This window comes from Saccoglossus kowalevskii, chromosome 5 (genome assembly GCF_978046115.1).
Source record: "Saccoglossus kowalevskii chromosome 5, keSacKowa6.1, whole genome shotgun sequence".
NCBI lineage: Eukaryota > Metazoa > Hemichordata > Enteropneusta > Harrimaniidae > Saccoglossus > Saccoglossus kowalevskii.
The window spans coordinates 13,614,450-13,630,133 of NC_140645.1; the positions used below are offsets into that span (position 1 = coordinate 13,614,450).

The 15,684-nt window shown below is 38.7% G+C and overlaps 23 non-coding genes across 23 annotated transcripts; all 23 read left to right on the forward strand.

The window, feature by feature from the left end:
• The first annotated feature begins 57 nt into the window (after window positions 1-57).
• Window positions 58-131, forward strand: TRNAT-AGU (transfer RNA threonine (anticodon AGU)). Its single transcript has one exon. It is a non-coding gene; the product is annotated as a tRNA-Thr (tRNA).
• A 1,198-nt stretch (window positions 132-1,329) lies between these two features.
• Window positions 1,330-1,403, forward strand: TRNAT-UGU (transfer RNA threonine (anticodon UGU)). Its single transcript has one exon. It is a non-coding gene; the product is annotated as a tRNA-Thr (tRNA).
• Window positions 1,404-2,933: 1,530 nt separating this feature from the next.
• On the forward strand, window positions 2,934-3,007 carry TRNAT-UGU (transfer RNA threonine (anticodon UGU)). The gene has a single exon. It is a non-coding gene; the product is annotated as a tRNA-Thr (tRNA).
• A 604-nt stretch (window positions 3,008-3,611) lies between these two features.
• TRNAT-AGU (transfer RNA threonine (anticodon AGU)) lies at window positions 3,612-3,685 on the forward strand. Its single transcript has one exon. It is a non-coding gene; the product is annotated as a tRNA-Thr (tRNA).
• Window positions 3,686-3,956: 271 nt separating this feature from the next.
• On the forward strand, window positions 3,957-4,030 carry TRNAT-AGU (transfer RNA threonine (anticodon AGU)). The gene has a single exon. It is a non-coding gene; the product is annotated as a tRNA-Thr (tRNA).
• Window positions 4,031-4,883: 853 nt separating this feature from the next.
• Window positions 4,884-4,957, forward strand: TRNAT-UGU (transfer RNA threonine (anticodon UGU)). Its single transcript has one exon. It is a non-coding gene; the product is annotated as a tRNA-Thr (tRNA).
• A 1,548-nt stretch (window positions 4,958-6,505) lies between these two features.
• Window positions 6,506-6,579, forward strand: TRNAT-UGU (transfer RNA threonine (anticodon UGU)). The gene has a single exon. It is a non-coding gene; the product is annotated as a tRNA-Thr (tRNA).
• A 604-nt stretch (window positions 6,580-7,183) lies between these two features.
• TRNAT-AGU (transfer RNA threonine (anticodon AGU)) lies at window positions 7,184-7,257 on the forward strand. The gene has a single exon. It is a non-coding gene; the product is annotated as a tRNA-Thr (tRNA).
• An 853-nt stretch (window positions 7,258-8,110) lies between these two features.
• TRNAT-UGU (transfer RNA threonine (anticodon UGU)) lies at window positions 8,111-8,184 on the forward strand. The gene has a single exon. It is a non-coding gene; the product is annotated as a tRNA-Thr (tRNA).
• A 259-nt stretch (window positions 8,185-8,443) lies between these two features.
• Window positions 8,444-8,517, forward strand: TRNAT-UGU (transfer RNA threonine (anticodon UGU)). The gene has a single exon. It is a non-coding gene; the product is annotated as a tRNA-Thr (tRNA).
• Window positions 8,518-8,776: 259 nt separating this feature from the next.
• On the forward strand, window positions 8,777-8,850 carry TRNAT-UGU (transfer RNA threonine (anticodon UGU)). The gene has a single exon. It is a non-coding gene; the product is annotated as a tRNA-Thr (tRNA).
• Window positions 8,851-9,454: 604 nt separating this feature from the next.
• On the forward strand, window positions 9,455-9,528 carry TRNAT-AGU (transfer RNA threonine (anticodon AGU)). Its single transcript has one exon. It is a non-coding gene; the product is annotated as a tRNA-Thr (tRNA).
• Window positions 9,529-9,799: 271 nt separating this feature from the next.
• Window positions 9,800-9,873, forward strand: TRNAT-AGU (transfer RNA threonine (anticodon AGU)). Its single transcript has one exon. It is a non-coding gene; the product is annotated as a tRNA-Thr (tRNA).
• Window positions 9,874-10,131: 258 nt separating this feature from the next.
• Window positions 10,132-10,205, forward strand: TRNAT-AGU (transfer RNA threonine (anticodon AGU)). The gene has a single exon. It is a non-coding gene; the product is annotated as a tRNA-Thr (tRNA).
• A 598-nt stretch (window positions 10,206-10,803) lies between these two features.
• On the forward strand, window positions 10,804-10,877 carry TRNAT-AGU (transfer RNA threonine (anticodon AGU)). The gene has a single exon. It is a non-coding gene; the product is annotated as a tRNA-Thr (tRNA).
• A 271-nt stretch (window positions 10,878-11,148) lies between these two features.
• TRNAT-AGU (transfer RNA threonine (anticodon AGU)) lies at window positions 11,149-11,222 on the forward strand. The gene has a single exon. It is a non-coding gene; the product is annotated as a tRNA-Thr (tRNA).
• A 603-nt stretch (window positions 11,223-11,825) lies between these two features.
• On the forward strand, window positions 11,826-11,899 carry TRNAT-AGU (transfer RNA threonine (anticodon AGU)). Its single transcript has one exon. It is a non-coding gene; the product is annotated as a tRNA-Thr (tRNA).
• Window positions 11,900-12,170: 271 nt separating this feature from the next.
• On the forward strand, window positions 12,171-12,244 carry TRNAT-AGU (transfer RNA threonine (anticodon AGU)). Its single transcript has one exon. It is a non-coding gene; the product is annotated as a tRNA-Thr (tRNA).
• A 258-nt stretch (window positions 12,245-12,502) lies between these two features.
• TRNAT-AGU (transfer RNA threonine (anticodon AGU)) lies at window positions 12,503-12,576 on the forward strand. The gene has a single exon. It is a non-coding gene; the product is annotated as a tRNA-Thr (tRNA).
• Window positions 12,577-13,499: 923 nt separating this feature from the next.
• Window positions 13,500-13,573, forward strand: TRNAT-AGU (transfer RNA threonine (anticodon AGU)). Its single transcript has one exon. It is a non-coding gene; the product is annotated as a tRNA-Thr (tRNA).
• Window positions 13,574-13,844: 271 nt separating this feature from the next.
• On the forward strand, window positions 13,845-13,918 carry TRNAT-AGU (transfer RNA threonine (anticodon AGU)). Its single transcript has one exon. It is a non-coding gene; the product is annotated as a tRNA-Thr (tRNA).
• A 513-nt stretch (window positions 13,919-14,431) lies between these two features.
• On the forward strand, window positions 14,432-14,505 carry TRNAT-AGU (transfer RNA threonine (anticodon AGU)). The gene has a single exon. It is a non-coding gene; the product is annotated as a tRNA-Thr (tRNA).
• A 942-nt stretch (window positions 14,506-15,447) lies between these two features.
• Window positions 15,448-15,521, forward strand: TRNAT-AGU (transfer RNA threonine (anticodon AGU)). The gene has a single exon. It is a non-coding gene; the product is annotated as a tRNA-Thr (tRNA).
• The last annotated feature ends 163 nt before the right edge of the window (window positions 15,522-15,684 follow it).

The following is a 15,684-nucleotide window of genomic DNA, read 5'->3' on the forward strand; positions in this document are numbered from 1 at the left end:
ATAATGTCCATACAGTGCACCGAGAGGTCGAAACGAAAGGTCAAAGGAAGTGACCAGGGCGCCATGGCTTAGTTGGTTAAAGCGCCTGTCTAGTAAACAGGAGATCCTGGGTTCGAATCTCAGTGGTGCCTTTTTTATTTAGGTGCTTCACCGAACAATTCCTTGTTTGATAATTACATTATTGACACTCATGATTGGTGCTCGTCCAGTGTCAGAAAATTCTCCTCAGGCTGGTGGATGATATGCAAGTAAATCGGAACATGCTATCATTATAAAAATAAAAATTACCTGGAAATTTGAATATCTCTGTGTCGATGAAACGTATGACACTTAATATGGATCGTAATAATGTCCACACAGTGTACCGAGAGTTAGAAACGAAAGGTCAAAGTTCGTGACCAGGGTGCCATGGCTTAGTTGGTTAAACCGCCTGTCTAGTAAACAGCAGATCCTGAGTTCGAATCTCAGTGGTGCCTTTTTTATTTAGGTGCTTCACCGAACAATTCCTTGTTTGATAATTACATTATTGACACTCATGATTGGTAGTCGTCCAGTGTTGGGAAATTCTCCTTAGGCTGGTGGATGATATGCAAGTAAATCGGAACATGCTATCATTTTAAAAATAAAAATAGCTTGGAAATTGAAATATCACTGTGTCGATGAAACTTATGACACTTATTATGGATCGTAATAATGTCCACACAGTGTACCGAGAGGTCGAAACGAAAGGTTAAAGTTCGTGACCAAGGCGCCATGGCTTAGTTGATTAAAGCGCCTGTCTATTTCGAATCTCAGTGGTGAATTTTTTATTTAGGTGCTTCACCGAACAATTCCTTGTTTGATAATTACATTATTGACACTCATGATTGGTAGTCGTCCAGTGTTGGGAAATTCTCCTTAGGCTGGTGGATGATATGCAAGTAAATCGGAACATGCTATCATTATAAAAATAAAAATTACCTGGAAATTGGAATATCACTGTGTCGATGAAACGTATGACACTTAATATGGATCGTAATAATATCCACACAGTGTACCGAGAGGTAGAAACGAAAGGTCAAAATTCGTGACCAGGGCGCCATGGCTTAGTTGTTTGATAATTACATTATTGGCACTCATGATTGGTACTCGTCCAGGGTTGGGAAATTCTCTTTAGGCTGGTGGATGATATGCAAATAAATCGAAACATGCTATCATTTTAAAAATAAAAATAACCTGGCAATTGAAATATCACTGTGTCGATGAAACGTATGACACTTAATATGGATCGTAATAATGTCCACACAGTGTACCGAGAGGTAGACACGAAAGGTCAAAATTCGTGACCAGGGCGTCATGGTTTAGTTGGTTAAAGCGCCTGTCTTGTAAACAGGAGATCCTGAGTTCGACTCTCAGTGGTGCCTATTTTTATTTAGGTGCTTCACCGAACAATTCTTTGTTTGATAATTACATTATTTGTACTCGTCCAGGGTTGGGAAATTCTCTTTAGGCTGGTGGATGATATGCAAGTAAATCGGAACATGCTATCATTTTAAAAATAAAAATAACCTGGAAATTGAAATATCACTGTGTCGATGAAACTTATGACACTTATTATGGATCGTAATAATGTCCATACAGTGCACCGAGAGGTCGAAACGAAAGGTCAAAGTTTGTGACCAGGGAGCCATGGCTTAGTTGGTTAAAGCGCCTGTCTAGTTAACAGGAGATCCTGAGTTCGAATCTCAGTGGTGCCTTTTTTATTTAGGTGCTTCACCGAACAATTCCTTGTTTGATAATTACATTATTGACACTCATGATTGGTGCTCGTCCAGTGTCAGAAAATTCTCCTCAGGCTGGTGGATGATATGCAAGTAAATCGGAACATGCTATCATTATAAAAATAAAAATTACCTGGAAATTTGAATATCTCTGTGTCGATGAAACGTATGACACTTAATATGGATCGTAATAATGTCCACACAGTGTACCGAGAGTTAGAAACGAAAGGTCAAAGTTCGTGACCAGGGTGCCATGGCTTAGTTGGTTAAAGCGCCTGTCTAGTAAACAGGAGATCCTGAGTTCGAATCTAGGTGGTGCCTTTTTTATTTAGGTGCTTCACCGAACAATTCCTTGTTTGATAATTACATTATTGACACTCATGATTGGTAGTCGTCCAGTGTTGGGAAATTCTCCTTAGGCTGGTGGATGATATGCAAGTAAATCGGAACATGCTATCATTTTAAAAATAAAAATAGCTTGGAAATTGAAATATCACTGTGTCGATGAAACTTATGACACTTATTATGGATCGTAATAATGTCCACACAGTGTACCGAGAGGTCGAAACGAAAGGTTAAAGTTCGTGACCAAGGCGCCATGGCTTAGTTGATTAAAGCGCCTGTCTATTTCGAATCTCAGTGGTGAATTTTTTATTTAGGTGCTTCACCGAACAATTCCTTGTTTGATAATTACATTATTGACACTCATGATTGGTAGTCGTCCAGTGTTGGGAAATTCTCCTTAGGCTGGTGGATGATATGCAAGTAAATCGGAACATGCTATCATTATAAAAATAAAAATTACCTGGAAATTGGAATATCACTGTGTCGATGAAACGTATGACACTTAATATGGATCGTAATAATATCCACACAGTGTACCGAGAGGTAGAAACGAAAGGTCAAAATTCGTGACCAGGGCGCCATGGCTTAGTTGTTTGATAATTACATTATTGAACTCATGATTGGTACTCGTCCAGGGTTGGGAAATTCTCTTTAGGCTGGTGGATGATATGCAAATAAATCGAAACATGCTATCATTTTAAAAATAAAAATAACCTGGCAATTGAAATATCACTGTGTCGATGAAACGTATGACACTTAATATGGATCGTAATAATGTCCACACAGTGTACCGAGAGGTAGAAACGAAAGGTCAAAATTCGTGACCAGGGCGTCATGGCTTAGTTGGTTAAAGCGCCTGTCTTGTAAACAGGAGATCCTGAGTTCGACTCTCAGTGGTGCCTATTTTTATTTAGGTGCTTCACCGAACAATTCTTTGTTTGATAATTACATTATTTGTACTCGTCCAGGGTTGGGAAATTCTCTTTAGGCTGGTGGATGATATGCAAGTAAATCGGAACATGCTATCATTTTAAAAATAAAAATAACCTGGAAATTGAAATATCACTGTGTCGATGAAACTTATGACACTTATTATGGATCGTAATAATGTCCATACAGTGCACCGAGAGGTCGAAACGAAAGGTCAAAGTTTGTGACCAGGGAGCCATGGCTCAGTTGGTTAAAGCGCCTGTCTAGTTAACAGGAGATCCTGAATTCGAATCTCAGTGGTGCCTTTTTTATTTAGGTGCTTCATCGAACAATTCCTTGTTTGATAATTACATTATTGACACTCATGATTGGTACTCGTCTAGGGTTTGGAAATTCTCTTTAGGCTGGTGGATGATATGCAAGTAAATCGGAACATGCTATTATTTTAAAAATAAAAATAACCTGGAAATTGAAATATCACTGTGTCGATGAAACTTAAGACACTTATTATGGATCGTAATAATGTCCATACAGTGCACCGAGAGGTCGAAACGAAAGGTCAAAGGAAGTGACCAGGGCGCCATGGCTTAGTTGGTTAAAGCGGCTGTCTAGTAAACAGGAGATCCTGGGTTCGAATCTCAGTGGTGCCTTTTTTATTTAGGTGCTTCACCGAACAATTCCTTGTTTGATAATTACATTATTGACACTCATGATTGGTGCTCGTCCAGTGTCAGAAAATTCTCCTCAGGCTGGTGGATGATATGCAAGTAAATCGGAACATGCTATCATTATAAAAATAAAAATTACCTGGAAATTTGAATATCTCTGTGTCGATGAAACGTATGACACTTAATATGGATCGTAATAATGTCCACACAGTGTACCGAGAGTTAGAAACGAAAGGTCAAAGTTCGTGACCAGGGTGCCATGGCTTAGTTGGTTAAAGCGCCTGTCTAGTAAACAGGAGATCCTGAGTTCGACTCTCAGTGGTGCCTATTTTTATTTAGGTGCTTCACCGAACAATTCCTTGTTTGATAATTACATTATTGACACTCATGATTGGTAGTCGTCCAGTGTTGGGAAATTCTCCTTAGGCTGGTGGATGATATGCAAGTAAATCGGAACATGCTATCATTTTAAAAATAAAAATAGCTTGGAAATTGAAATATCACTGTGTCGATGAAACTTATGACACTTATTATGGATCGTAATAATGTCCACACCGTGTACCGAGAGGTCGAAACGAAAGGTTAAAGTTCGTGACCAAGGCGCCATGGCTTAGTTGATTAAAGCGCCTGTCTATTTCGAATCTCAGTGGTGAATTTTTTATTTAGGTGCTTCACCGAACAATTCCTTGTTTGATAATTACATTATTGACACTCATGATTGGTAGTCGTCCAGTGTTGGGAAATTCTCCTTAGGCTGGTGGATGATATGCAAGTAAATCGGAACATGCTATCATTATAAAAATAAAAATTACCTGGAAATTGGAATATCACTGTGTCGATGAAACGTATGACACTTAATATGGATCGTAATAATATCCACACAGTGTACCGAGAGGTAGAAACGAAAGGTCAAAATTCGTGACCAGGGCGCCATGGCTTAGTTGTTTGATAATTACATTATTGAACTCATGATTGGTACTCGTCCAGGGTTGGGAAATTCTCTTTAGGCTGGTGGATGATATGCAAATAAATCGAAACATGCTATCATTTTAAAAATAAAAATAACCTGGCAATTGAAATATCACTGTGTCGATGAAACGTATGACACTTAATATGGATCGTAATAATGTCCACACAGTGTACCGAGAGGTAGAAACGAAAGGTCAAAATTCGTGACCAGGGCGTCATGGCTTAGTTGGTTAAAGCGCCTGTCTTGTAAACAGGAGATCCTGAGTTCGACTCTCAGTGGTGCCTATTTTTATTTAGGTGCTTCACCGAACAATTCTTTGTTTGATAATTACATTATTTGTACTCGTCCAGGGTTGGGAAATTCTCTTTAGGCTGGTGGATGATATGCAAGTAAATCGGAACATGCTATCATTTTAAAAATAAAAATAACCTGGAAATTGAAATATCACTGTGTCGATGAAACTTATGACACTTATTATGGATCGTAATAATGTCCATACAGTGCACCGAGAGGTCGAAACGAAAGGTCAAAGTTTGTGACCAGGGAGCCATGGCTTAGTTGGTTAAAGCGCCTGTCTAGTTAACAGGAGATCCTGAGTTCGAATCTCAGTGGTGCCTTTTTTATTTAGGTGCTTCATCGAACAATTCCTTCTTTGATAATTACATTATTGACACTCATGATTGGTACTCGTCTAGGGTTTGGAAATTCTCTTTAGGCTGGTGGATGATATGCAAGTAAATCGGAACATGCTATTATTTTAAAAATAAAAATAACCTGGAAATTGAAATATCACTGTGTCGATGAAACTTAAGACACTTATTATGGATCGTAATAATGTCCATACAGTGCACCGAGAGGTCGAAACGAAAGGTCAAAGTTTGTGACCAGGGAGCCATGGCTTAGTTGGTTAAAGCGCCTGTCTAGTTAACAGGAGATCCTGAGTTCGAATCTCAGTGGTGCCTTTTTTATTTAGGTGCTTCACCGAACAATTCCTTGTTTGATAATTACATTATTGACACTCATGATTGGTACTCGTCTAGGGTTTGGAAATTCTCTTTAGGCTGGTGGATGATATGCAAGTAAATCGGAACATGCTATTATTTTAAAAATAAAAATAACCTGGAAATTGAAATATCACTGTGTCGATGAAACTTAAGACACTTATTATGGATCGTAATAATGTCCATACAGTGCACCGAGAGGTCGAAACGAAAGGTCAAAGGAAGTGACCAGGGCGCTATGGCTTAGTTGGTTAAAGCGCCTGTCTAGTAAACAGGAGATACTGAGTTCGAATTTCAGTGGTGCCTTTTTTATTTAGGTGCTTCACCGAACAATTCCTTGTTTGATAATTACATTATTGACACTCATGATTGGTAGTCGTCCAGTGTTGGGAAATTCTCCTTAGACTGGTGGATGATATGCAAGTAAATCGGAACATGCTATCATTTTAAAAATAAAAATAGCTTGGAAATTGAAATATCACTGTGTCGATGAAACTTATGACACTTATTATGGATCGTAATAATGTCCACACAGTGTACCGAGAGGTCGAAACGAAAGGTCAAAGTTCGTGACCAGGGCGCCATGGCTTAGTTGTTTGATAATTACATTATTGAACTCATGATTGGTACTCGTCCAGGGTTGGGAAATTCTCTTTAGGCTGGTGGATGATGTGCAAATAAATCGAAACATGCTATCATTTTAAAAATAAAAATAACCTGGCAATTGAAATATCACTGTGTCGATGAAACGTATGACACTTAATATGGATCGTAATAATGTCCACACAGTGTACCGAGAGGTAGAAACGAAAGGTCAAAATTCGTGACCAGGGTGTCATGGCTTAGTTGGTTAAAGCGCCTGTCTTGTAAACAGGAGATCCTGAGTTCGACTCTCAGTGGTGCCTATTTTTATTTAGGTGCTTCACCGAACAATTCTTTGTTTGATAATTACATTATTTGTACTCGTCCAGGGTTGGGAAATTCTCTTTAGGCTGGTGGATGATATGCAAGTAAATCGGAACATGCTATCATTTTAAAAATAAAAATAACCTGGAAATTGAAATATCACTGTGTCGATGAAACTTATGACACTTATTATGGATCGTAATAATGTCCATACAGTGCACCGAGAGGTCGAAACGAAAGGTCAAAGTTTGTGACCAGGGAGCCATGGCTTAGTTGGTTAAAGCGCCTGTCTAGTTAACAGGAGATCCTGAGTTCGAATCTCAGTGGTGCCTTTTTTATTTAGGTGCTTCATCGAACAATTCCTTGTTTGATAATTACATTATTGACACTCATGATTGGTACTCGTCTAGGGTTTGGAAATTCTCTTTAGGCTGGTGGATGATATGCAAGTAAATCGGAACATGCTATTATTTTAAAAATAAAAATAACCTGGAAATTGAAATATCACTGTGTCGATGAAACTTAAGACACTTATTATGGATCGTAATAATGTCCATACAGTGCACCGAGAGGTCGAAACGAAAGGTCAAAGGAAGTGACCAGGGCGCCATGGCTTAGTTGGTTAAAGCGCCTGTCTAGTAAACAGGAGATCCTGGGTTCGAATCTCAGTGGTGCCTTTTTTATTTAGGTGCTTCACCGAACAATTCCTTGTTTGATAATTACATTATTGACACTCATGATTGGTAGTCGTCCAGTGTTGGGAAATTCTCCTTAGGCTGGTGGATGATATGCAAGTAAATCGGAACATGCTATCATTTTAAAAATAAAAATAGCTTGGAAATTGAAATATCACTGTGTTGATGAAACTTATGACACTTATTATGGATCGTAATAATGTCCACACAGTGTACCGAGAGGTCGAAACGAAAGGTTAAAGTTCGTGACCAAGGCGCCATGGCTTAGTTGATTAAAGCGCCTGTCTATTTCGAATCTCAGTGGTGAATTTTTTATTTAGGTGCTTCACCGAACAATTCCTTGTTTGATAATTACATTATTGACACTCATGATTGGTAGTCGTCCAGTGTTGGGAAATTCTCCTTAGGCTGGTGGATGATATGCAAGTAAATCGGAACATGCTATCATTATAAAAATAAAAATTACCTGGAAATTGGAATATCACTGTGTCGATGAAACGTATGACACTTAATATGGATCGTAATAATATCCACACAGTGTACCGAGAGGTAGAAACGAAAGGTCAAAATTCGTGACCAGGGCGCCATGGCTTAGTTGTTTGATAATTACATTATTGACACTCATGATTGGTACTCGTCCAGGGTTGGGAAATTCTCTTTAGGCTGGTGGATGATATGCAAATAAATCGAAACATGCTATCATTTTAAAAATAAAAATAACCTGGCAATTGAAATATCACTGTGTCGATGAAACGTATGACACTTAATATGGATCGTAATAATGTCCACACAGTGTACCGAGAGGTAGAAACGAAAGGTCAAAATTCGTGACCAGGGCGTCATGGCTTAGTTGGTTAAAGCGCCTGTCTTGTAAACAGGAGATCCTGAGTTCGACTCTCAGTGGTGCCTATTTTTATTTAGGTGCTTCACCGAACAATTCTTTGTTTGATAATTACATTATTTGTACTCGTCCAGGGTTGGGAAATTCTCTTTAGGCTGGTGGATGATATGCAAGTAAATCGGAACATGCTATCATTTTAAAAATAAAAATAACCTGGAAATTGAAATATCACTGTGTCGATGAAACTTATGACACTTATTATGGATCGTAATAATGTCCACACAGTGTACCGAGAGGTAGAAACGAAAGGTCAAAATTCGTGACCAGGGCGTCATGGCTTAGTTGGTTAAAGCGCCTGTCTTGTAAACAGGAGATCCTGAGTTCGACTCCCAGTGGTGCCTATTTTTATTTAGGTGCTTCACCGAAAAATTCTTTGTTTGATAATTACATTATTTGTACTCGTCCAGGGTTGGGAAATTCTCTTTAGGCTGGTGGATGATATGCAAGTAAATCGGAACATGCTATCATTTTAAAAATAAAAATAACCTGGCAATTGAAATATCACTGTGTCGATGAAACGTATGACACTTAATATGGATCGTAATAATGTCCACACAGTGTACCGAGAGGTAGAAACGAAAGGTCAAAATTCGTGACCAGGGCGTCATGGCTTAGTTGGTTAAAGCGCCTGTCTTGTAAACAGGAGATCCTGAGTTCGACTCTCAGTGGTGCCTATTTTTATTTAGGTGCTTCACCGAACAATTCTTTGTTTGATAATTACATTATTTGTACTCGTCCAGGGTTGGGAAATTCTCTTTAGGCTGGTGGATGATATGCAAGTAAATCGGAACATGCTATCATTTTAAAAATAAAAATAACCTGGAAATTGAAATATCACTGTGTCGATGAAACTTATGACACTTATTATGGATCGTAATAATGTCCATACAGTGCACCGAGAGGTCGAAACGAAAGGTCAAAGTTTGTGACCAGGGAGCCATGGCTTAGTTGGTTAAAGCGCCTGTCTAGTTAACAGGAGATCATGAGTTCGAATCTCAGTGGTGCCTTTTTTATTTAGGTGCTTCACCGAACAATTCCTTGTTTGATAATTACATTATTGACACTCATGATTGGTACTCGTCTAGGGTTTGGAAATTCTCTTTAGGCTGGTGGATGATATGCAAGTAAATCGGAACATGCTATTATTTTAAAAATAAAAATAACCTGGAAATTGAAATATCACTGTGTCGATGAAACTTAAGACACTTATTATGGATCGTAATAATGTCCATACAGTGCACCGAGAGGTCGAAACGAAAGGTCAAAGGAAGTGACCAGGGCGCTATGGCTTAGTTGGTTAAAGCGCCTGTCTAGTAAACAGGAGATCCTGGGTTCCAATCTCAGTGGTGCCTTTTTTATTTAGGTGCTTCACCGAACAATTCCTTGTTTGATAATTACATTATTGACACTCATGATTGGTACTCGTCCAGGGTTGGGAAATTCTCTTTAGGCTGGTGGATGATATGCAAATAAATCGGAACCTGCTATCATTTTAAAAATAAAAATAACCTGGCAATTGAAATATCACTGTGTCGATGAAACGTATGACACTTAATATGGATCGTAATAATGTCCACACAGTGTACCGAGAGGTAGAAACGAAAGGTCAAAATTCGTGACCAGGGTGCCATGGCTTAGTTGGTTAAAGCGCCAGTCTAGTAAACAGGAGATCCTGAGTTCGAATCTCAGTGGCGCCTTTTTTATTTAGGTGCTTCACCGAACAATTACTTGTTTGATAATTACATTATTTGTACTCGTCCAGGGTTGGGAAATTCTCTTCAGGCTGGTGGATGATATGCAAGTAAATCAGAACATGCTATCATTATAAAAATAAAAATTACCTGGAAATTGGAATATCACTGTGTCGATGAAACGTATGACACTTAATATGGATCGTAATAATATCCACACAGTGTACCGAGAGGTAGAAACGAAAGGTCAAATTTCGTGACCAGGGCGCCATGGCTTAGTTGGTTAAAGCGCCTGTCTAGTAAACAGGAGATACTGAGTTCGAATCTCAGTGGTGCCTTTTTTATTTAGGTGCTTCACCGAACAATTCCTTGTTTGATAATTACATTATTGACACTCATGATTGGTAGTCGTCCAGTGTTGGGAAATTCTCCTTAGGCTGGTGGATGATATGCAAGTAAATCGGAACATGCTATCATTTTAAAAATAAAAATAGCTTGGAAATTGAAATATCACTGTGTCGATGAAACTTATGACACTTATTATGGATCGTAATAATGTCCACACAGTGTACCGAGAGGTCGAAACGAAAGGTCAAAGTTCGTGACCAAGGCGCCATGGCTTAGTTGATTAAAGCGCCTGTCTATTTTGAATCTCAGTGGTGCCTTTTTTATTTAGGTGCTTCACCGAACAATTCCTTGTTTGATAATTACATTATTGACACTCATGATTCGTACTCGTCCAGGGTTGGGAAATTCTCTTTAGGCTGGTGGATGATATGCAAATAAATCGAAACATGCTATCATTATAAAAATAAAAATTACCTGGAAATTGGAATATCACTGTGTCGATGAAACGTATGACACTTAATATGGATCGTAATAATATCCACACAGTGTACCGAGAGTTAGAAACGAAAGGTCAAAATTCGTGACCAGGGCGCCATGGCTCAGTTGGTTAAAGCGCCTGTCTAGTTAACAGGATATCCTGAGTTCGAATCTCAGTGGTGCCTTTTTTATTTAGGTGCTTCACCGAACAATTCCTTGTTATATAATTACATTATTGACACTCATGATTGGTACTCGTCTAGGGTTTGGAAATTCTCTTTAGGCTGGTGGATGATATGCAAGTAAATCGGAACATGCTATTATTTTAAAAATAAAAATAACCTGGAAATTGAAATATCACTGTGTCGATGAAACATAAGACACTTATTATGGATCGTAATAATGTCCATACAGTGCACCGAGAGGTCGAAACGAAAGGTCAAAGGATATGACCAGGGCGCCATGGCTTTGTTGGTTAAAGCGCCTGTCTAGTAAACAGGAGATCCTGAGTTCGAATCTCAGTGGTGCCTTTTTTATTTAGGTGCTTCACCGAACAATTCCTTGTTTGATAATTACATTATTTGTACTCGTCCTGGGTTGGGAAATTCTCTTCAGGCTGGTGGATGATATGCAAGTAAATCGGAACATGCTATCATTTTAAAAATAAAAATAACCTGGAAATTGAAATATCACTGTGTCGATGAAACTTATGACACTTATTATGGATCGTAATAATGTCCATACAGTGCACCGAGAGGTCGAAACGAAAGGTCAAAGTTTGTGACCAGGGAGCCATGGCTTAGTTGGTTAAAGCGCCTGTCTAGTTAACAGGAGATCCTGAGTTCGAATCTCAGTGGTGCCTTTTTTATTTAGGTGCTTCACCGAACAATTCCTTGTTTGATAATTACATTATTGACACTCATGATTGGTACTCGTCTAGGGTTTGGAAATTCTCTTTAGGCTGGTGGATGATATGCAAGTAAATCGGTACATGCTATTATTTTAAAAATAAAAATAACCTGGAAATTGAAATATCACTGTGTCGATGAAACTTAAGACACTTATTATGGATCGTAATAATGTCCATACAGTGCACCGAGAGGTCGAAACGAAAGGTCAAAGGAAGTGACCAGGGCGCTATGGCTTAGTTGGTTAAAGCGCCTGTCTAGTAAACAGGAGATCCTGGGTTCCAATCTCAGTGGTGCCTTTTTTATTTAGGTGCTTCACCGAACAATTCCTTGTTTGATAATTACATTATTGACACTCATGATTGGTACTCGTCCAGGGTTGGGAAATTCTCTTTAGGCTGGTGGATGATATGCAAATAAATCGGAACCTGCTATCATTTTAAAAATAAAAATAACCTGGCAATTGAAATATCACTGTGTCGATGAAACGTATGACACTTAATATGGATCGTAATAATGTCCACACAGTGTACCGAGAGGTAGAAACGAAAGGTCAAAATTCGTGACCAGGGTGCCATGGCTTAGTTGGTTAAAGCGCCTGTCTAGTAAACAGGAGATCCTGAGTTCGAATCTCAGTGGCGCCTTTTTTATTTAGGTGCTTCACCGAACAATTACTTGTTTGATAATTACATTATTTGTACTCGTCCAGGGTTGGGAAATTCTCTTCAGGCTGGTGGATGATATGCAAGTAAATCAGAACATGCTATCATTATAAAAATAAAAATTACCTGGAAATTGGAATATCACTGTGTCGATGAAACGTATGACACTTAATATGGATCGTAATAATATCCACACAGTGTACCGAGAGGTAGAAACGAAAGGTCAAATTTCGTGACCAGGGCGCCATGGCTTAGTTGGTTAAAGCGCCTGTCTAGTAAACAGGAGATACTGAGTTCGAATCTCAGTGGTGCCTTTTTTATTTAGGTGCTTCACCGAACAATTCCTTGTTTGATAATTACATTATTGACACTCATGATTGGTAGTCGTCCAGTGTTGGGAAATTCTCCTTAGGCTGGTGGATGATATGCAAGTAAATCGGAACATGCTATCATTTTAAAAATAAAAATAGCTTGGAAATTGAAATATCACTGTGTCGATGAAACTTATGACACTTATTATGGATCGTAATAATGTCCACACAGTGTACCGAGAGGTCGAAACGAAAGGTCAAAGTTCGTGACCAAGGCGCCATGGCTTAGTTGATTAAAGCGCCTGTCTATTTTGAATCTCAGTGGTGCCTTTTTTATTTAGGTGCTTCACCGAACAATTCCTTGTTTGATAATTACATTATTGACACTCATGATTCGTACTCGTCCAGGGTTGGGAAATTCTCTTTAGGCTGGTGGATGATATGCAAATAAATCGAAACATGCTATCATTTTAAAAATAAAAATAACCTGGCAATTGAAATATCACTGTGTCGATGAAACGTATGACACTTAATATGGATCGTAATAATGTCCACACAGTGTACCGAGAGGTAGAAACGAAAGGTCAAAATTCGTGACCATGGCGTCAGTTGGTTAAAGCGCCTGTCTAGTAAACAGGAGATCCTGAGTTCGAATCTCAGTGGTGCCTTTTTTATTTAGGTGCTTCACCGAACAATTCCTTGTTTGATAATTACATTATTTGTACTTGTCCAGGGTTGGGAAATTCTCTTCAGGCTGGTGGATGATATGCAAGTAAATCGGAACATGCTATCATTATAAAAATAAAAATTACCTGGAAATTGGAATATCACTGTGTCGATGAAACGTATGACACTTAATATGGATCGTAATAATATCCACACAGTGTACCGAGAGTTAGAAACGAAAGGTCAAAATTCGTGACCAGGGCGCCATGGCTCAGTTGGTTAAAGCGCCTGTCTAGTTAACAGGATATCCTGAGTTCGAATCTCAGTGGTGCCTTTTTTATTTAGGTGCTTCACCGAACAATTCCTTGTTTGATAATTACATTATTGACACTCATGATTGGTACTCGTCTAGGGTTTGGAAATTCTCTTTAGGCTGGTGGATGATATGCAAGTAAATCGGAACATGCTATTATTTTAAAAATAAAAATAACCTGGAAATTGAAATATCACTGTGTCGATGAAACATAAGACACTTATTATGGATGGTAATAATGTCCATACAGTGCACCGAGAGGTCGAAACGAAAGGTCAAAGGATATGACCAGGGCGCCATGGCTTTGTTGGTTAAAGCGCCTGTCTAGTAAACAGGAGATCCTGAGTTCGAATCTCAGTGGTGCCTTTTTTATTTAGGTGCTTCACCGAACAATTCCTTGTTTGATAATTACATTATTTGTACTCGTCCTGGGTTGGGAAATTCTCTTCAGGCTGGTGGATGATATGCAAGTAAATCGGAACATGCTATCATTATAAAAATAAAAATTACCTGGAAATTGGAATATCACTGTGTCGATGAAACGTATGACACTTAATATGGATCGTAATAATATCCACACAGTGTAGCGAGAGGTAGAAACGAAAGGTCAAAATTCGTGACCAGGGCGCCATGGCTTAGTTGTTTGATAATTACATTATTGACACTCATGATTGGTACTCGTCCGGGGTTGGGAAATTCTCCTTAGGCTGGTGGATGATATGCAAGTAAATCGGAACATGCTATCATTTTAAAAATAAAAATAGCTTGGAAATTGAAATATCACTGTGTCGATGAAACTTATGACACTTATTATGGATCGTAATCATGTTCATACAGTGCACCGAGAGTTAGAAACGAAAGGTCAAAGTTCGTGACCAGGGTGCCATGGCTTAGTTGGTTAAAGCGCCTGTCTAGTAAACAGGAGATCCTGAGTTCGAATCTCAGTGGTGCCTTTTTTATTTAGGTGCTTCACCGAACAATTCCTTGTTTGATAATTACATTATTGACACTCATGATTGGTGCTCGTCCAGTGTCAGAAAATTCTCCTCAGGCTGGTGGATGATATGCAAGTAAATCGGAACATGCTATCATTATAAAAATAAAAATTACCTGGAAATTTGAATATCTCTGTGTCGATGAAACGTATGACACTTAATATGGATCGTAATAATGTCCACACAGTGTACCGAGAGTTAGAAACGAAAGGTCAAAGTTGTGACCAGGATGCCATGGCTTAGTTGGTTAAAGCGCCTGTCTAGTAAACAGGAGATCCTGAGTTCGAATCTCAGTGGAGCCTTTTTTATTTAGGTGCTTCACCGAACAATTCCTTGTTTGATAATTACATTATTGACACTCATGATTGGTAGTCGTCCAGTGTTGGGAAATTCTCCTTATGCTGGTGGATGTTATGCAAGTAAATCGGAACATGCTATCATTTTAAAAATAAAAATAGCTTGGAAATTGAAATATCACTGTGTCGATGAAACTTATGACACTTATTATGGATCGTAATAATGTCCACACAGTGTACCGAGAGGTCGAAACGAAAGGTTAAAGTTCGTGACCAAGGCGCCATGGCTTAGTTGATTAAAGCGCCTGTCTATTTCGAATCTCAGTGGTGAATTTTTTATTTAGGTGCTTCACCGAACAATTCCTTGTTTGATAATTACATTATTGACACTCATGATTGGTAGTCGTCCAGTGTTGGGAAATTCTCCTTAGGCTGGTGGATGATATGCAAGTAAATCGGAACATGCTATCATTATAAAAATAAAAATTACCTGGAAATTGGAATATCACTGTGTCGATGAAACGTATGACACTTAATATGGATCGTAATAATGTCCATACAGTGTACCGAGAGGTCGAAACGAAAGGTCAAAGGAAATGACCAGGGCGCCATGGCTTAGTTGGTTAAAGCGCCTGTCTAGTAAACAGGAGATCCTGAGTTCGAATCTCAGTGGTGCCTTTTTTATTTAGGTGCTTCACCGAACAATTCCTTGTTTGATAATTACATTATTTGTACTCGTCCAGGGTTGGGAAATTCTCTTCAGGCTGTTGGATGATATGCAAGTAAATCGGAACATGCTATCATTATAAAAATAAAAATTACCTGGAAATTGGAATATCAC